This window comes from Lycorma delicatula, chromosome 4, assembly GCF_047948215.1.
Source record: "Lycorma delicatula isolate Av1 chromosome 4, ASM4794821v1, whole genome shotgun sequence".
NCBI lineage: Eukaryota > Metazoa > Arthropoda > Insecta > Hemiptera > Fulgoridae > Lycorma > Lycorma delicatula.
In genome coordinates this window covers 76631029-76653609 of record NC_134458.1, presented here as the reverse complement: position 1 = coordinate 76653609, position 22581 = coordinate 76631029, and the positions used below count along the sequence as shown (strand labels likewise).

Sequence of the window (22581 nt, the reverse complement as noted above, 5' to 3'; positions counted from 1 at the left end):
GTAAAATATTGAATCCATTTAAAATTCATACTATTCTTTGGGCCTAAAACTAATCTAAGTAAAGTTTTTTGATATCACCAATCATTGGCCCAGGGGGTGGAAAAAATGGAGTTTCAAAGACAAAAAACCATACCTATCTTAATAGGCACAGTATTGAATCGGTTTTAAGGTGGTTGTTAGTCCTCTAAACATTACCTAAAACTTTTGTCTGAAACAATTTTTGATATTCCAACCCTTACGGCAAGGGATAACAAAAGTTTTGCTGGAACTGTAAGATGGGGCTTGTCATATGCTAAACATGTACAACTTTTTTCACATGCAACCATTGTCATATTGAGTAAATTTGAAGTTTTTCTTAACATTAAGGTGGACATTTTTTTTATCCCCTACTTAGCACCGGTGAAATCTACCTTCCCCTTCCAGCGTACCAAAAGGGATTTTTTTTAATTGGAGTATGGCAATATATTTTATCAAGAATTACCGCTTGCTTGTAAAAAAATTACTTCATTTTTTATTAATGAAAATAAAAATATAAATCAATTAAATCATAAATAAATAAATAATAGTACAGTACTATAAATAATTAGTTTTCATTAAAAAAAAATAGATTTAAAATGTTATCTTATATCCTCCATTACTTTCTAGATTTTTTTGAACTGATGACTAATGACACAAGCGCAAAGATTTTGCATGATAATGTGAAAAATTAATTCAGAATGAAAAACAATAAACTTGACTACAATTCAAACTAAAACTTTCCAGAAGAAAGGATGAAATGCAATCACTTCATCAGAGAAATACCACCGCCAAGTGGTATTAAATGTTCACACGCTTAGTATCGTATTTACAAAATAGAAGACATTAACTTTTTACCACTAGTAAACTGAATAAATAATGAGCAAGTAAGTAGTTTTTGTTTCATTGTTTGTAAAATTGTAGATGAAGAAATTAAGATTTCATAAGAAAAAAGAATAACAAACATCCTCATTGGGCTGCGATGAAGTATAATTTATTTATTGGTTACTGAATCAACTCATTCACATCCATTGTTATGCTTCAGAACAGGTAAACAAAACTTATACATCTATATCATTCAGATAACAAAACAATGGCATTTGGTGAAATTTGAAACGCAATTGTGGAACCCCGCATAAACACAATGATATTGGACAACTGACTTGTTGAATTTGTGGCTCTGGCCTAAAATAGGATATAACAAAAAAGGAATTTATCAAATAAAGAATGAGTACTTGAGCTTATAAAATAATAATTGATCATTCTAGGGTCTGGGAGGAGCAGTCTGGAATCAAAAGGTGCATGAAATGCACAACATGCTAGCATAACACGAATTCCTTCTCTTTATATTTTAACAAATTACCTTGTTTAGATGCAATTATTGTTTGCTGTTTCAGGTTTTACTTAGTACTATTTTGTAACAGACATTTAATTATAGGGGGAAGTTTGGCATACAACAAGCAAACCAATCAAACAAATGCAGACTACAGGTAATACCAATAATAATCATATTAAAAATAAATAAAGAAATAAAAATTAAAACAAAACTTACAGAATCCAAACTTACAGGAGGGTAAACTGCAGGCCTTAAAACCTAATGGTTCTGCAACAACTGGTATGTCTGGGGAAGAACATCTCGGAAATTGAAGAGAATAAAATAAAAGTAAATCAAACAGTCAAAGCCAGACATAAAGTCACTTAATAAATTAGATAACACAGATCAAAAGTTTTTTTCTTTACAGCCTTGGTCATGTATTTAAATATATATGTTAACAAGAAAGAAGAGATGATGAAATGATTGATGAAAAAAATTCTGACCCTTGCCCGGAATAAAACTTGAGACCAACTGATACAGAAACCAATGTGCTGACAACTACACAAATTGTTTAAGTGTAGTTAATGAACAGTAGATACAGTTTTACTCTATGCTGTTTGCAGTTAAAAACATATACTAAGTTATTTAAACCTATACATTGATACTATTAACAAAATTAATTTAATTTACTTAAAAAGATGAAACAGAATAAGATAAACTCTGCTGCAAAATTAGTAGTTATAAGGTAAACTGGATCTGAATATCTATGTAACATGTGAGTTTTGATAATAGGGATCAATTAATAGTGTCTCAAATTCATTGGGCTGAGATTAGAAAGACCAACTGCAGGACTGCTATATCAGTCTATATATGCTATATAGTCTATATATGTACAGTCTATACATACTATAATAGTATACCTGAAAGAAGAGGTATAATCTACATTAAAAAAAAAAACCAACACAGTTGCGCACTAGATTCAGATATTCATAAAAAAAAAACAACAGATGATTAGACTGTAATTGCACAATAAAATTAGAATATAGCATACCGACACAGAAAGCTGACAAAGAGGAAATGATGAACAAAAATCGCATGAAATTGGATATCTTTTATCATAACTTTATCAGTGTGAGAGCAAACGTTATAGCTTTATAATGAAAGCAAACGAACAACACAACCTACATTTTTACAATATTCCTTCAATATGTTATAATGATCTTATGCTTATAAAATGATTACTTTGCTTATGAGCTAACATTTACTAAAATAATAATAACTACGTACATTACATTACATTTACATTAATTAATGCAAACATAACATTGTTAATTATGTAATTAATACAAAAAGTAATAACACACTTCCACATCATTACACTACACAGATGGTGCAACACAACAAAATAATTTAATCCTTTTCTGTAGGAAATAATACATTAAATACAATGCTGCCACTCATAAACCAAGAATTAAATAAGGAAATCAAGAGTAGTTTTAGAGATATGGCAACTTTAATTTTGTTACAAAAATATCAACACAGTAGCATGCAAAATAATGAGTCACTAAATATTTAATGGATGTGACTACTTAAAAATCTCTTTGTTACTATATCTTGTAGTCTATATGATGTAGTTGCATCTTACAACAGGATAACTAAATGTTTAATTTTTTTTTAAAGAGATAGGAAAAAATTTGTCCACAGCTGTGGAAAAATAAAAAAATCTAGATCCAACATTAGAATTAAAATAATAAACCTTGAAGCTGCTACAGACTCGGATAACCAATCCATCCTACAAAAAACACGCATGCATCAGGTAAATTCACATTGATTAACTGTATTATCAAAGATTAAAGTTCATTTTCTTGAAAACTTCGCTTTTCAGATAATATTTTACTTTTTTTTTATATTTAGACCATGTTTTTATCAGGGTCATTAAGATAGAAAAACAATATTTAATTTATTTAAAGTATTAATTTACGATACAGCATTTGTAAAAATTCTGATAAAGATTTTTATTTTTAAGAAATATTTTCTGACAAAAATCTATATAAATGTAAATCAGACCAAGAACAAAAAGGTTATCAATTTTAAACATCCCAAATTGGGGGCATGCCAAGGACATTATCCTGCATTACTTTAGCACAACGCCCCTAAAAGGTTACAGACTGCTGTTGCAATGTAGTTGCACCGAAGTTAAATTTATAACACTTAATCCAGTAAATTACTGATTACTTAAAATTTCCAATATATATTAAATATGTAATTTATGGTTGGAGAAAAAAAATAAGCTGTACTGATATATTATTAAAGTATCATTTGAAAGTATGTGTTGCTTTAAAATATAAAAATCTATCTGTTTACAGGTAAGTTTAATGTCACCACTTAGTTGTGATACAAAGGCTAGGAAATACTGGAAAAATGTTTTATATTAGGATTTACAAGAGTAGTGGCAAGCACACATAAACATGCTAGCAAAACATAATTAATATACTTCACTGCATTAACATAATAATGCATATAGACACTTTTCTGAATAGTTGCAGAATTTCAGTACCTTCAGTGATTTAAGATTTTTGTAATCCAAGTACAATTTTTTGTTAATAGATTCACCTCTGAAAATAGTATAAAATGCTTTGGCTCAGAACAAAAATTACATTTAGCAAATTGCTGTAAAGATGCATAGCCTTATAATAAAAGTTACATTTGTTTTATTTATAAAAAAATCATTCCACTCATTTAAGAAGAAAAGACAAATTTTTGGCAATTCATTCATGCCTGCCTTAACATGTATTTGCAGTGGCTTATAATGCATTTTAATTCAAATAACAAGCATTAATAAGCCATAAGCCCCAGAACCAGATGATGGTACAGAAATTATAAAGTAATGAATTACAGTTTTTAAAAATAAAAAGAGTTAGACAAAAAATCTATAATGTATACTACAAAAAAAAACCAGTATATTTCTTCACGAAGGTGAGAACGCATTATCACATAGTTTCTTAATAAAAATACACAAGTATTATTATTACTTTTTCAGATAGTCTATATTTACTGCAAATAATTATTAAATAAATGGGAAAGAAAAAACTAGTAATTCATCAATTCATCAGAACCTGTTTTTTTTTTGTTTTTTTTTTTAAAGCATTAAATGCAATCAGTAAGATGAACATAGACATCTTAGCTTCCATTGTGGTTAATAAATTGAGAGAAGCATGTGGGCAGTGTGCCAATTGATGATGTAATAAGTAAATTAAGACCAGTTACTTGGTTTTATGGCAATATAAAGAATGAGTAATATCTTTAAAAAAAATTATGATATTCCTTTATTCCAAACAGTTAAAAAAATTCTCAACAAAGCTAAACATTTACATAAAAACACAGAAAAATATTTTCTTTTACTATTTTTAACAAAAGTGAATAATTAACAGTATTGCAACCTTCAGATCGAGAATGGATTCAAAATTAATACTTAACAAATGGTACTTAATCGTTTATTAGAATTGAATGAACTCCTGATTTCTAGTAAATAAATGCCATATTCTGAATAGTTGAACAGATTACAAGCTGTGAAACATTAAATAAGATGGTTCAGGGCTAAAATTTACTACCATTTCAAATTTTATAGTGTTTTTATTTTTATTCATGTTAATTAGAAAATAAGATTTTTAACAAAAAAATAACATAGATAAATCTTTAATGAAACCAAAACCAAAAAAAGAAGATAAAAGAATGGAATGGAAGAGAGTCAACACTTAACTCAAAATCTTAAATAACAGCTAACAGCTTATGATGAACTAAGGGCAAACTGTAAATCAATCAAATACAACTTTTACAATACAATTACACTTTAATCTAAAATTCTACACATGGAAAAATATGTTCCAATGAACATAATATTACTAAGATTAAAATCACAGATACATTAATCAGAATAGAATTTGTTACCATATTATGCACAAACATATAAAAGAATAAAACCCGAATAGTATGTCAATCTTAACTGTAAGATGAACCTTTAAATGTTATTTGGTGCTGTCCTCATCACTGTCCTTATCCTTAGTATTTGTGTCAGAACATTAGGCATTCTTTTGTATTATTTCAGCAGAAATTTTAGCCAAGCCTAAAGTATCCATTTATTCATTTTACTTGTTGGAGAAACACGTAACAAATGGTTGTTAACAACAACAGCCAGCAATTCCTCTGGGGATAATAATTAATCTATAATTGTGTTCTTAACTTCCTGCTTTAGATTTTTCATCAAATATCCTCAAAAAGATAACACTAAATGAGGTTGTTCCAATCCAGTATGTTTTGCCTATATTACTTTTAACCAGTCAATAAGTCCATCCAACCTTTTGGCTGAGCTCAATGTAATTCCTTTTCCTATTATTTCAAATGGCTTGTATTCCTAACACTTAAGTTATATGGGAGGATCTTCTCTTCCAATTTTTACTAGAACAGACTTTTTCCCTTTTTTATACTTGTAACATTGAAGGCATATTAATGTACACTTAGGTTTAATCAATATTATAGCTCATATGAAGGAGATACACTTTTTGTTACCAAACTGCAAAACATGACAATGAAAAAACAATAATGATTCCTTAAGACTCTTTTGAATGTCTCTGAATCAGTGACATGAACATCACAGAACTATTATTTTATATTATACCAACCCACACTTAACTTACAATTATTACTTTCCCTGGTATCAGAAAATATAAGCAACAGTTTGTTTTGCTTTTCTTCAGATGGCTTTTCCAGTTATCAGAAATCCCTGAATTCGAATATGGTACCATAATTTATCACTAGACCAATTAATTATATTTTCCTTATTTCAGTCTTGTCGTACTACTGAATTACAAAGGCAATGGATTCATTATCGTCTCCCTGTGAGAGGAGAGTCAGCTAATCCAAACATGATGAATCCAGTTGAACATGATGTTCAGGTTTAAATACTTAAAACTAAAATATATATTTAAAACAATGATTTTATTTAATTTTATTTCTAACCTGTATAAAAAATTGCAATTCTTTGATTTTAAGTTTAATTTTCTAGCAAAACCTTTTTGGTTACAATGGATATAATATATCAGTTATACATAATTTTCCTTTATTTAAACAAAGGCCCAAATATATATACATTTAAATTTAACATGAACATGTTTATTTTTACCAACATCAAATCACCCACTTTTGTAAATATCATTGAATATACTGGGGATCAATGTTAGGCGTAGAAATTTCTTAAACATAAAAAAATAAAATTTATCATATAAGGTGATCTCTACAATTAAAATGAAAAATCCCTTTCAGCATGCCGGAAGGCGGTGGTAGATTTCATCGGTGCTAAATAGAAAATAAAAAAGATTTCCACCTTAAAGTTACAAAAAACTTCATATTTACTCAATATGACAATGGTTGCATGTGAAAAATAGTTTCGCATGTTTAGCATACGACAAGCCCCATTTCCTTATAATTCCAACAATATTTTGGTCATCCCTTGCTGTAAGGGTTGGTCATATCAAAAATTGTTTCAGACAAAAGTTTTAGGTATGTTTAGAGGACTAATGACCACTTTTAACTAATTTAATACTATGCCTATTAAGGGAAGTATGATTTTTATGTCTTCAAAACCCCATTTCCGCCCCCCCTGGGCCAATGGATGGTGATATCAAAATAAGTTTTAGTCCCTTATCCAAAGAATAGTAGGAACTTTAAACAAATTTGAAATTTTACTTAATAAGAAAGTTACAGTGATATTTTGTTTTTTCAAAAAAGCCACTCCATTTCCACCCCAATGAACTGATTTTGGCTGTTAACAAACTCGATTGAGATTTTGAATAGAGTTTTAAGGAACAATTTGAAAGTGATTGACGCAAAATTACGGCAATTATCGTGTACACAAGGAAATGAAATATATACTTTACTATTCCTGTAATTTTGCGTCAATCACTTTCACATATATATATTTCATTTATCATGTATTTCATATTTCATATATATATGTATATAAAAGATATAAATGAATATATAAACTTTTGAGCTGACAGTGGTTTTGGGGTCCAGGGGATGTGAAACGAGAAAATATGTAAACATTTTCTGGAAGTCGAATCATGGTACCCATGATTGGGAAAATTTTGTAAGCTATTAAAATTAAATAAATAATAAACAAAAAAAGGTAAAACATAATTACTAATATACAAATTAAAAGCTTTTTTTTCAAATTCCAAAGCAGCCAAACATCTGAGCTTTAATTTTGAATTTTCTAACTGCTTTTTTTTTTATTGAATTTAAATATTAAAATTTGTTCATAAATTAATGGCAGCATAAATATTAAAAGTATCAACCTAATTTCTGAGTTTTTAATGACTTAAAGCTATTTCCCTTTTTAAGATTATAAATATAATGATTAAAATGATAAGATACGAGTAAAATGTACACATTCACTAGGCCATATTCTGGAAAAAGGGGTTTGAATAATACTATTACAATACGTATCATTAACTAAAGAGGCTAAAAATAATTCTACTAATGTATTAAAAATAATCATAATAAATCTTAATGAGCATACAACATTAACAAACCAGTTTTCCCAGATATGTATCACTAATCTTATTTTTAGATGGATTGAGAGACACGCAGCAATAAAATGAAACATTAAATTGTACATATTACCATTCATCTGGTATTCTAATCGTTTAACAACTGGTTTATAAAAGTAAAATTTAATTTACTGCAATATATTTATACCAAAATACTGAAACACATATGCAGAAAAAATTCTTATTAATTTTTTTTCAATTTCATTAGACATGTCAACAGAATATCTTGCTTATAACAATATTATATGTAAATTTAAATACTAAGAGTTAACTAATGTAATAAAACCAAGTATTTGGGTGACTAATAATTATAATATATAGCAATAGATAATAAAATATTTATATCCCCATTATGAATTGTATGTTACTGCAACTATACAATGAATTAAATATGTAAACAATACTTAATCACTGTTTATCTTATTTATGATTATCATCTAAAGGAAACAAATTGACTACCTCACTAGACTACATACGTGTCAAAAACCAGCTATCATGTTTCTAATATACATTTCAATTTTTTTTTTAATTGTATACAGGTGATTCCAAATTGCATGGCAATCTCTTGGGAAATGATATTATAGTCAAAAATAAGAAAAAAATGCTCATATAAATATAGGCCAGAAAACAGTTTGTATGCGAGTTTTAGCTACCAAAACATTTATTAGCCCTGCTTTCTGCTCCCTCTGTGAAATTAAACTGTACTAAAATTCTTCGGGTAGAAATCGAGGGATAAATTTGGTGCTTCCATATAGTTTTTGATATAAAAATTGAATAAAATGGTCCCAGACCTACCTCTTACATTTTTTAAAAAACAGGGTAAACATGAAAAGGTTTTGTCAGAAAATACACTTTTTTACTTGCTTTATTTTAACTCACAATGTTTTTAGATTTGGAATAAAACAACTTTATTATTTACCAATAAACACAAAGATTTCTAGTTAACTTAGTAGAAAAGTTAATTCTGATAAAATTGATGTAAATGTCTATAAAAATTGTATACAAAGCATTTGTGTTTAAGAAACCAGGTGAGTTGCTGTGTTTATTAAAAAATTATTAAATTATATTAACCGGTTCTCTTATTACAAGTTGTTACCTTTGGATACCTTTAGCCCAAACATGCTGTACATACTGAGAAGTTATAACTTTAATTAGAAACAAAACACACAAACAGGATCGAAAAAGTGATCCCTAATAAAAAGTCAGTAACATTCAATAACATTTTTGTATCTGCTTTTCAAAATGTGCATATTGAAAAGCATTAAGTTGTTTGAAAAGGTAAAATCTGAAATACAGATATAAAGTTTTGAGACCCACTCTTTTTTCTGGACTTTAAAACTATGTATCTTCAAAATTTAAATAATTTAAAAAATTAACTTGATTTTACAAGATTTTTTTAACCTAAATTTACCAGTTTTCAACTCAAGATCCTTTTGTTTACATAAGTTTCTTCACTTGAAGATGTGAACTAATAGAATATGTGGAGTGTTTCAGAAAGAAAACTAACAGAGTATTTCAAAAAGTGATTCTAGCACTATGAAGAAATCAAAAGTCTAATAGAATAATAATCTATGGAGTATATTTCGTAGCTAATAACAAAATTTCAAATTAGCTTAATTTTCACTTTAGTCATTTTTCATAACATTTTATTTCAACTGCAAGAAGATATTGGTCATAAATTCAATCTTCCACAAAAAATTGCTAATTAAAAACTACACTACTACCATAAATATGCATCTGCATAAGAAACTTTCAAAATCAATTTCAGATGAATATAAAAAATATATTTCAGAGAGAATAAGTAGAAAACTTCTTGCCTTAGTTTAACAGACATTTTTCTTTTATTTACCTCCAGAATTAGTTCCCAAGTGTTAATATTTACTCTTAAAAAAAAATATATATATATATATGTATATATAATCCAAAAAACTAATTCAAAATTTAGGGCACACATGCTTCAACTATCTGTTCACAAAATGAGGCTGATAACTAAATTATCATATTTATTACCAAATTCCGGCATCAATCACACAATATCTTTTACAGCTGTCATCATTATCCAGCTCATATTACAACAAATAAATTTTAACACTTGAAGGATTATTAAACAACAGTAAATAGAATTGTAATTTCTCTAAATTATTATATTTACACCCATTCACAACATAAATAAAGCAACTGATTTCCATTCATTTATGAAAACATTCAAGTTAAAATGTAAACCCAAAGTCAGTATGTACAGCGTATCTGGGCTAAAGGTATAAAAAGGTAATAACTTGTATTAAGAGAACCAGTTAATATAATTTAATATTTTTTTATGAAACACAGCAACTCACCAAGTTTTAGTGCAGGTTAGTCAAGTTCAATGTGTACACCTTTTCTAGCTCGGTAGATATCTAACTCTAGCCAGATGTTTAGGAGCATCTACGGAGTTATTAGACTAACAGCTTCAACAATTCTGCTTTAAATCATCCAAATCTTGAAATTTTCTTTGGTTCACAGAACTTGTAAAAAATCTCCAAGCAAAAATTATAAAGGAGTGATATCTGGAGATCTAGATGGCCATGCAGTTGAACCTCCTTGTCTGATCCAAAATCTGGGGAAAGTGCTGTTCAAGAATATGGTAATATCTGGATGAAAGTGTGGTGGAACGAACACTATCTTGTTGCAAACTGAAGCCTGCAGGAATCTGATGAACAGCAAAGTTCTCAAGCATGTCGAGGTATGTGTGTCCCGTCACATGTACTTTGTGTTTGTGTGTCCCTTTCATTTTCAAATTATATGAAAATTTTCAGTACCCCAAATTCGACAACTGTCTGTTAAAATTTCTTGTATGTATCAAAGGTTGCCTCTTCACTAAATAACAATGTAAGATAATTAGGATTGTTTTCGACACTGTGCGTTATTTCTGCACCAAACTGATATAATAGGCAGCGATCATTTGGTTTAATGTGATGAAGGAAGTTTTACTTGTAAGCTTGCAAATGGAGCTGCTTATGAACAATGTTGTGAACAGAAGAATGAGAAATTTGCAGTTTGCAACTATCCTGCCTAATTGACTTTTCAAACTTGTAGTGAATGCATCGCATACACGATCTACAGTCTTGTCACTAACTGAAACTTTTGAACGATTTCCAGTTTGTGAAACCAAGCCTCCAGTCTCTCTTAATAAAACTGCATGTAGGAGATATTCCATTCATTTGTAAACACCACTGAACATGCATAAGTGATTGAAACTCTGCTAACCAAAGGATAGACTAAACCTTGTGTTCTGTAGTCCACATCTCAACTGACTACTACTTACTACAATTGCATTGTGAGTCGGCTTCCCTGCACACCATATTCTTGACCTTGGGAGTATACAGAAAAAATCTTGGAGATATTTCCTGTCAACTGAGCCTACATTTAAAAGATTGCAACAACTGGTTTTCTAAATTCAGGGAATTACTTTCGGGAACCTTTCGCCCGGACACCCTCTATATCAAGTATTTTTATTATCTCGTAACGCTTTCCCATAAATTTGTGGAATCCAATTAACTTTAATATTGAATAAATGAAATATGGAAGTAAGAAAAAAATTGCTTTAAAATTATTAGCAATTGTCTTCATTTTTACAAGGGCAAGTCAAAAATTATCTACACTTTTCATTGTACAATTTATTTGCATGAAGGTAGAGGTTCAACATGTACATCATTTTTCTACATAGTCACCTCCCTTATCAGTACACTGGGTCCAGTGGTCCACAAACTTTCATATTCCTTTCAAGAATGTTTTCGGTTGGCCACAAAGTCACTTTTGCGCCGCTTCCTGCACATCTAAGTCTGTGGAAAATTGACCTCACAAAACAGCCTTGAACAGCCCAAAGAGATAAAAGTCAGAAGGAGCAAGATCTGGGCTGTAGGAAGGGTGTTCCAGTAATTCAAAATTCAATTTGTTGATGGTTTGAACGGTGTGACAAAACATCATATGCAGGTGGACATTGTCATGCAACAATACTTTCTTTGACAATAGACCACAGCACTCATTGCAAATTGCTGGCTTCAGCTTGTTTTCCATCATTTCACTGTAACTCATGCTATTGACTAGCCTCCTTTTCCATTTAGTCTTGTAGTACAGGTCCTTTTGCATCCCAAAAATCAGTTAGCATAACTTTTCCTGCCGATGGCTGTCTTGAATTTTTTTTGTCAGAGATCACATATGTTTCCAATCCATACTCTGGTGTTTCAATTCTGGCTTATAATGAACCCATGTTTCATCAATGGTGACTATTCTGCTCAAAAATGTGTCGCTTTCCTTGCTGAACTGATCGAGCAAGCTATATGGTTTTATTCGTACAATTTACTTTGCACGAATATTTTTTTTTACAAAAAGAAATATGCGCACACAACTATCAATTAATCAATGGGAGGGGCAGATTAATCATGGTGAATTATGTAAAAATTAACTGAAAAACTGACTGATAAAATATTCGTTATTAAAATAAAGAAAAGAATACACTGCTAAAAAACAAAAAAAAAAAAATTGTTAATTATTCTATAAAAGTGTACATTTTTGAATAAAGGTAATTATATAGAATTAGAGAATCCGATTTTGATGAAATTTAGATTATACTTTATTTAGGACCTAAGTTATTTGTTGTAATTGAAATTATACATCAGAAACGCCTTTCAGCTGAATTATGTCCCTCGTAAGTTACACAGTACCCTCACCAAAGATTTCGTAATTCAACATTGTACAAGTGTGAATTACAAAATACATTATTTTATTACGGACACAATATTTTCAGACTAAATAATTAGTTACTGTATATAATTATGGACTCAGCCTAAAAATCAGTCAATTTAATATTTAAGATTAATTAGACGAGGTTAGCAAGCGTTAGGTTATGATGATACTGTATGAAGTTAAATCTATAAAATCATTAGTTACCTAACCTTATTTTGACATAAACTTAACTAAATTCAATTAAATTTCATTTAAATCAACTTATTTACACTGTAAATAATGTATATTGCATTCAACTTAACCTAATCTAACTCGTGGGAGAACATGAAAGAGCTGTATTGTCGAACTGCATCTCAAATTAATCTGTGGGTAGCAACCCATGTACTGGCCAACATACCCAATAAAGGTGCTGGACTTATTTGATTTTTATGTGACCTTGGGTGTGTCATCCTACACTTAAGTTAGGGATAACTATGACTTGGCATCAGACCACTCGCCTGTTATACTCACCATCAACACGACAGTAATAAAGAAGAAAAATTGTTCAGTCCTTGACAATAACAGGTCCAACTGGGGCTCATGTCATAACAGGATCGAGGAGGGGTTGGTTGTACCTTAGCAGTTGAAGTGTTCTATTATCATGCGTGTATTAATAATATTAATTAAGTGCATTACTATTATAAGTCATATTGAATATGCATCACAGTATATAACCTCAGTTAAGCAAGAATTGATGCTTGACACCAAAAGAAAGGAATAAAGGAAGGGAAGGTACATACAATCAATGGGAGGTGATGGACCTCATTAATACTAAGAGACGGCTTAGAAGGTGGCAATGCTACAGAAGGCCTGAAGATGGGACTTCTTTAAACAGAGCAGTACGCAGATTAAGAGGACTGCTGAAGTTCATTAGAAATGGACTTTGAGGATCTTTCACCCCTGAATAGTGCACTCTTTATGGAAAGTTGCCAAGTATCTCTGGCAGGCTCCACCTACATCTCCCTTGAAAGCTTGGAATGGGGCATGGACTCTGAAAAGGCCAACCTATTCGCTTCACATCTGAGCAAGATCTTTTCACTGCTGGACATACAGGGTCCTGATGAGTGTGAAATACTTGAATTTCTACATAGCCCAATTCCTCCATGACTACTAATTATGCCTTTTTCAACAGAGGCCGATTTGATTATGTAAAAGATATTAGTAATGCTTCCATGTAAGGCTGCTCGGTACATAACAGACCTTTTCAATGGGATCCTCTGAACAACATGTTTCCCATTTGAGTGGAAGGTCTCCCATATAGTGGGAGACCTTCCACTATATGGTTTACCTGAAGCCAGGTAAACCTCTTCATGATGTTACTTCCTACAGACCTATAAGTCTTCTACCAATACTATCCAAGTTATTTGAAAAGCTGTTTCCCCAGAGGCTGTGACCTAAATTCGAGCAAGAATAGATTACACCAGCTCATCAATTCGGCTTCAGGAGTGGGCACTCTACGACTGAACACACCATAGAGCTGTTACCAATATAACCAGGTCTTTGAGAAAAAGAAGTACTGCTCAGCAGCATTTTTGGATGTTCAGCAGGCCTTTGATAATGTCCGGCTGCTTGGTCTGTTGTATAAGCTAAAACAGAGCATCCCTCAGCTATTTTAATTTGTCCTGCCGAGTTACATGGATGGGGCGCTTTTCCCAGGTTAAGTTCAATCAGAAATTATCTGGGTTCTTCAATACAAAGAGTCAAGAGTTCCTCAGGGCTCTGTTATGCATTAGAAAATGAGGATGAATCAGAACAAATCGAGCCATGTGATTTATGATGAGCAGCAGTGATTGTCCACAGATCCACCTGAATGGTGTCTACATCTCACATGGATTGGGTACAGTACCTTGGCCTACACTTAGATCATCGCCTAACGTGGAAGGGCCACATGGTAGAAAAGAGGAAACAGCTTAACATTAAGTATAGGAAAGCAAACTGGTTGCTGGGTAGACTCTGTTATCATTAACTAATAAACTGTTGATCTACAGTTATCCTTAAACCTATCTGGACATATGGGATCCAACTACGGGGTAAAACAAGTGACAGCAATACTGAATATTGTGATAATTCAAAGATTCCAAAATAAATTGGTGAGGACCATAACAGAGGTGACATGGTTTGTTAGTTAGAGAAGTTCACGACTACCTAGGATTACCTTCTGTTTACAAAGAGATCCAAAAAACTGGCTCACCATACAAACAGAGGTTAGACCAACAAGTAAATTATCTGACAGTAAATCTATTGGACAACAGCAGAGACTGGAGAAGGAACCTAGGAGTGGAAACACAGAATGACTGTCACTATGTAGTGAATATCACATTGATAGTCTATGAATTATAGCTATTTCTATTTACTGACAAATATTTGTTTTATCTATAGTGCTGTTTTCAAATATTGGTATTGATGAAATTTTTTTTCTTCCTGTGATTCACTTCTAGTGCTATGTTAAGTATTGCACTTTACTTGGGCCACCTGTACGAGTGTTTTTCCTACATATAAGGTGTTGAACCTTTGTATGCTTTAATGAGGGGTTTTGTCAGGAACCTCTATTCATGTGATTACCATGACTCAAATTTACTTATGGACTCCTATGATGTACCGATTGTAAATGATAACAGATAGACAAAGGAAAAATACTTTACTAAGTGTTTTATTTTTATTACACTTCAATTCTTCAAGAAATCAATATGAAAAAGTCCCATTCCATTGCCACACGTTGTATTGTATATAAACTGAATGTAAAAATGCAATAACCATTATATTAACATGTTAAAAGTGTTAACATGTTAACACTTTTACGTTAGAGTAACTTGACAGCAGTGGCTTATCTGTGTGGATAAATAGTTTACAATTCAGTTGGATATTTTAAAACTATACACAATTTTGAAGTGGGTTTTTCTTCAGGAAGTTTGAGTTGGTTATAAGATGGCTCTTTGGTACCTTGTAAAAAAGCAATTTTTAGTAGTACCTATTCGAGCTGGTTAGTAAAAACTGGTGTGACTAGTAACATGGAACTCACATCCTACGTAAGGATACCCAAATCTTCTAAGAAGCTGTTCATAATTGAAATTAGTAGGTTAAATTTTTCAAGCATGGCACCGTTGGTATATAAGATTAGTTATGTAAAAATAAAATGAAAATGAACCTTACCAACAATTTGTTTGTGTTTCTCCTCGTACTTTTGGTCATTCGACCATCTTCAGGAGACAAAGTTTTCTTTCAATTTAAAAACATTAAAATTAAAATACACGAATTAAAAAGTTATAAAATATTATAATCATGACTGTCATTGTATAAAAGTAATTACGTCCGTTAGACAGAAAATCTTATATAAAAATAAAATTTAATCCATTTCATAGACATTTTGATAAAATATATAAAACTTATAATCTGAAAACAACATACACCACTAACAACTGAATAATACATTTTATAAACAATAATGATCCTACTAAAACAACATACCCAAAAAATATAAATATCTTAGATAGACAAGGCAAATGTGGATATAGTAGGAATTAGTGAGGTTCGGTGGGAAGAGGAAGGCGACTTTTGGTCAGGTGATTTTAGAGTAATTAACTCAGCGTCAAATAATGGGCAGGCAGGAGTAGGTTTCGTGATGAACAAGAAGATAGGGAGGAGAGTGGAGTATTTCAAAACGCATAGCGATAGAATCATTGTAATAAGGATAAAATCAAAACCTAAACCGACAACGATTGTTAACGTCTATATGCCTACAAGCGCCCATGATGATGATGAGGTAGAGTGTGTATACGAAGAGATTGATGAAGCAATTAAACACGTAAAAGGAGATGAAAATTTAATAATAGTTGGAGATTGGAATGCAAGCATTGGAAAAGGCAAGGAAGGAAATATAGTGGGTGAATACGGGCTGGGCAAGAGGAATGAAAGAGGGGACCGACTTATAGAATTTTGCACAAAGTATAATTTAGTAATTGCCAACACCAAATTTAAAAATCATAATAGAAGAATATACACTTGGAAAAAGCCAGGCGATACTGCAAGGTATCAGATAGATTATATCATGGTTAAGCAAAGATTTAGAAATCAACTCGTTGACTGCAAAACTTACCCTGGAGCAGACATTGATAGCGACCATAATTTGGTGATAATGAAATGTAGATTGGGGTTTAAAAACCTGAAGAAAAGGTGTCAGATGAATCGGTGGAATTTAGAGAAGCTTGAGGAAGAGGAGGTAAAGAAGATTTTTGAGGAGGACATCGCAAGAGGTCTGAGTAAAAAAGATAAGGTAGAAAATGTAGAAGAAGAATGGGAGAATGTTAAAAAGGAAATTCTTAAATCAGCAGAAGCAAACTTAGGCGGAATAAAGAGAACCGGTAGAAAACCTTGGGTTTCAGACGATATATTGCAGCTGATGGATGAACGTAGAAAATATAAGAATGCTAGTGATGAAGAAAGTAAAAGGAACTATCGGCAATTAAGAAATGCTATAAACAGGAAGTGCAAACTGGTGAAAGAAGAGTGGATTAAAGAAAAGTGTTCAGAAGTGGAAAGAGAAATGAACATTGGTAAAATAGACGGAGCATACAGGAAAGTTAAGGAAAATTTTGGGGTACATAAATTAAAATCTAATAATGTGTTAAACAAAGATGGTACACCAATATATAATACGAAAGGTAAAGTCGATAGATGGGTGGAATATATTGAAGAGTTATACGGAGGAAATGAATTAGAAAATGGTGTTATAGAGGAAGAAGAGGAAGTTGAGGAGGATGAAATGGGAGAAACAATACTGAGATCTGAATTTAAGAGAGCATTAAAAGATTTAAATGGCAGAAAGGCTCCTGGAATAGACGGAATACCTGTAGAATTACTGCGCAGTGCAGGTGAGGAAGCGATTGATAGATTATACAAACTGGTGTGTAATATTTATGAAAATGGGGAATTTCCATCAGACTTCAAAAAAAGTGTTATAGTAATGATACCAAAGAAAGCAGGGGCAGATAAATGTGAAGAATACAGAACAATTAGTTTAACTAGTCATGCATCAAAAATCTTAACTAGAATTTTATACAGAAGAATTGAGAGGAGAGTGGAAGAAGTGTTAGGAGAAGACCAATTTGGTTTCAGGAAAAGTATAGGGACAAGGGAAGCAATTTTAGGCCTCAGATTAATAGTAGAAGGAAGATTAAAGAAAAACAAACCAACATACTTGGTGTTTATAGACCTAGAAAAGGCTTTTGATAACGTAGACTGGAATAAAATGTTCAGCATTTTAAAAAAATTAGGGTTCAAATACAGAGATAGAAGAACAATTGCTAACATGTACAGGAACCAAACAGCAACAATAACAATTGAAGAACATAAGAAAGAAGCCCTAATAAGAAAGGGAGTCCGACAAGGATGTTCCCTATCTCCGTTACTTTTTAATCTTTACATGGAACTAGCAGTTAATGATGTTAAAGAACAATTTAGATTCGGAGTAACAGTACAAGGTGAAAAGATAAAGATGCTACGATTTGCTGATGATATAGTAATTCTAGCCGAGAGTAAAAAGGATTTAGAAGAAACAATGAACGGCATAGATGAAGTCCTACGCAAGAACTATCGCATGAAAATAAACAAGAACAAAACAAAAGTAATGAAATGTAGTAGAAATAACAAAGATGGACCGCTGAATGTGAAAATAGGAGGAGAAAAGATTATGGAGGTAGAAGAATTTTGTTATTTGGGAAGTAAAATTACTAAAGATGGACGAAGCAGGAGCGATATAAAATGCCGAATAGCACAAGCTAAATGAGCCTTCAGTAAGAAATATAATTTGTTTACATCAAAAATTAATTAAAATGTCAGGAAAAGATTTTTAAACGTGTATGTTTGGAGTGTCGCTTTATATGGAAGTGAAACTTGGACAATCGGAGTATCTGAGAAGAAAAGATTAGAAGCTTTTGAAATGTGGTGCTATAGGAGAATGTTAAAAATCAGATGGGTGGATAAAGTGACAAATGAAGAGGTGTTGCGGCAAATAGATGAAGAAAGAAGCATTTGGAAAAATATAGTTAAAAGAAGAGACAGACTTATAGGCCACATACTAAGGCATCCTGGAATAGTCGCTTTAATATTGGAAGGACAGGTAGAAGGGAAAAATTGTGTAGGCAGGCCACGTTTGGAGTATGTAAAACAAATTGTTGGGGATGTAGGATGTAGAGGGTATACTGAAATGAAACGACTAGCACTAGATAGGGAATCTTGGAGAGCTGCATCAAACCAGTCAAATGACTGAAGACAAAAAAAAAGACAAGGAGTCTATAGTTTAAAATGTGAAGACTCCCATCTAGAATGGGACCAACCTTTGATCAGTTTCTTTATTAATTTTAATAAATGGTTATTTATATTTATTTATTTTATAAATATAATTTAACCAAACTTAACCTACGCTCGCTAACCTTGGCTAATTAACACCGTAATTTTTTGAGTATTTATTTAATAAATTCAGTAATTATTGCAATTATTTAAATAATCAATGTATGACCAACCTTTCTTTTTCAATTAGAATTAAACATATTAATAATATATAGAAAGACTATTTAGAAAAATACAATTATGCTAATCATATATCACAAAATAAACATAATTACAATCCTGATAATTTTATTAAAATATTGGATATTTCTAACGATTTTTATAAAAACAACATTCTCAAAAAATTTCATATATATTATTATAACAATAGATTAATTAACAAATAAATCAGATTTGAAGATGATATTTTATTTAAACAAATAATTAATTAATCATGATACCTAACCTGATTATCTCCTTCCAACCATTAAAATTCATAACTGCGACTTCCTTACATAACATACATAATTACTTATATACAATGACGATTTGTTGTTATGATTAATATTTTATAATTTTTAATTACAGGTTTTAATTCTAATGTTTTTAAATTGAAAGAAAACTTATCTCTTGAAGATGAATGATCGAAAGTGCTAGAGAAACACAAACAAATTGTTGATAGGGTTGATTTTCATTTTATTTTTGTATAACTCAAATTACTAGGCTTTATCTGTGCCTATGATTATCTTTAATCTTTTTTCATTAGTATAGTAACATTCCAGAAGATGATCTAGGAGGAATACTTTCCCAACAAATAAATTTCACTTTTACTATTCTATTTGAATAATAATTAACCTACATTTCAAGTTTCATCAAAATCAAAGGTAAGGTCACTATAATCCACAATTATCATAAAAGCCCAAGGATTTTGGTGTCATTTCTTACTTTGGTACTTACGTGTTAACGCCACCGCAGCTACAGCTTTACTTAAAAACAAAGTAGTCAATCGGATTTCGGTGGAAAATGAACAGTCTCTTTATTAATTTTAATAAATGGTTATTTTATTTATTTATTTTATAAATATAATTTAACCAAACTTAACCTACGCTCGCTAACCTTGGCTAATTAACACCGTAATTTTTTGAGTATTTATTTAATAAATTCAGTAATTATTGCAATTATTTAAATAATCAAAGCACTCCTGTTAATTAGTCAAGGATAGTGAGCGAAGCGAGCATAGGTTAAGTTTGGTTAAATTATATTTATAAAATAAATAAATAATAATCATTTATTAAAATTAATAAAGAGACTGTTTTGAATCTATGTTAAACTCTATATCGGCCCATTTTCCACCGAAATCCGTACCCTTACTTTTGAATACAGTAAAAATGTTTAAAACTGTATAAAAACTTCAAAAAATATGTTACTGAAACTCTTTAATGACTATACTGATTAAGTAAATATATTTTAATTAGATTTCTTTAATCTACATTAATTTTCTTTTTATTAAAACATCTAAAAAAGAATTTGCAATTTTATATCAAATTAAAATCTGAATCGTAACAATATAGTTTTATTACGTGTTACAAGATAACAATATAAATAAATGCTCCCAAATTTAATAGATGGCAAACCCGTCATCTTTTACTTAGCTATATAAACGCATGCATTTAATATCTAGCTGACACTAACAATAATTAAAAAAAAATTGTCAAAATAATCAACAGCAGTGCTGAAAAGATTGGTTTTATCATATAAAAAATACCTCAAAATTAGGAAAGAACTAACTAAAACATATTCATAATAATGTAAAAGAAAAAAAAAAAATTTGTTAAGATTTCACTTCAGATTTATAATTACAGAGAAGTGTTTAATTGATCATTTCAATACTAAACAGCTAAGAACTAAGGTAGTTACTTCTATAAAACTAACTTAAACTACTCACCCAACTGATAATATAAGCAAGTTCGTATTTTATATTATCAACAAAATATTTTATTTTTTTTAAACAAGGGCATATGTTATGAATCACTACTCTACTGATAAATATTTTGTCACAAAATTCTAATTTGAAAACACATTTGATAATCTCTAATTTCAATTAGCTTTTCCTTGCACAGTTATAATAATGAAGGTTTCAAAACACATAAATCCCATAACCATAATATCAAAAATTATTTCTGTATACAACTACCATATAAAATAATCTAAGGTAGAGGACTAATAACCTTTAAAAGCGAGAAGTGTACTAATATTAAATGTTATCGCTACAAGTGTATTAAGTTAAATGAGAAACAATTCACGACACATTTTCCAAGAAAAACACAAACATTTTACAGCAAATAAAATGAGTACTGAATTCTTAAATATTGATGCATAAGTGAATACTGTTTGATGATGAAATAAACAACTTTCCAATTTGACAAATGACTGATAAGGCTGTACTGGACCAAAATAAGAAGACGTAGCAAAATATAAATGTAAGAGATTGTAAATTATATTCATTAAATAACTGCAGCCATTTAAAAGAAAAAAAACTTCAATTTTATAATTTGAAATTCGCTTCTTAACCACAGAACAATTCTAGATATAAAAAATCCTACGCTAACATAAGATACATTACAATAATTACACAGTGCTCTAACCACTACTATACAATGGGAAACATACCTTTCGCAAAAGATTTCATTACAGTTCAACACCAAATATCGAACACTGCAGTGTCGCATTATACACTTAACATAATTACCACGTAAAATCGAAGTCCATATTGAAATTTACCAAATACCATTTACGACATCAAACCGACCACAGCCATTAATTCCCAACACATATCCACAACCCAGTGACGAAATTCATGCTTACACCTTAAAACAGTGCATGCGCAGTAATTACATTTGGTATCGAATAGCCAGCAACTTTTTAATTAGCCAACTTTAAAACGGTCTATGGAGTTACATAAGAACACGCTTAGTTTTTTTAATGAAAAATAAGAAATACAAATCTTCTTCAGCTATCCATTTTAAAATAACCAAATAAGTTCATTTTTGTTCTGCTTTAGACTAAATCATTATCCTACGGTGTTAGTAAAAAGTACTAGGATTGTAGAAGATATACATAGTATATTGATGTTCCTCTCTGCAGCATCATTTATAACAATATTCACTATTTAAATATTAAGCCAAAAAAGTCTATTTTGGATAAGTAAAATTTCAAGAACTAGTCTAAGTAAGCTGGTGTAACATTAACAGAATGACAGTCAACCTTAAAATATCAAAATACATTAACTTTGATTTTAAAAAGTCTGAATTTCAAAATTCAATACAATTTTCTTAATTATAGAGAAATGAAAAACTATTAATGTGATTTTACAAAAAGTAGAAATATTGTAAATATCTGGGAGGGCTTTAGAAGAGAATATTATGGGAAAGGCATACAAATTCAATGTACTCATAGCTAAATTATATCAGAAAATTTTACTACCTTACCTTAGAAATTTTTGTGACACGTAAAAGATGCATACTGTTTACTACTCCTTGATTCACTCCAAATTAC

At 30.5% G+C, this 22581-nt stretch overlaps 1 protein-coding gene across 2 annotated transcripts in view; it reads right to left on the bottom strand.

Annotated features, from left to right (window-relative positions):
* wkd (TBC1 domain family member whacked) overlaps nt 1-21866 on the bottom strand; it is a 52185-nt gene extending 30319 nt beyond the window's left edge. The window contains exon 1 of one of the 2 annotated variants that reach the window (XM_075363373.1): nt 21697-21866. The gene's annotated coding sequence lies outside the window, so the exon portion shown is untranslated. Of the gene's footprint in view, nt 1-1567; nt 1690-21696 lie in introns of those variants that run through there. The other variant, XM_075363374.1, reaches the window with a different exon arrangement.
* Between the last annotated feature and the right edge of the window lie 715 nt (nt 21867-22581).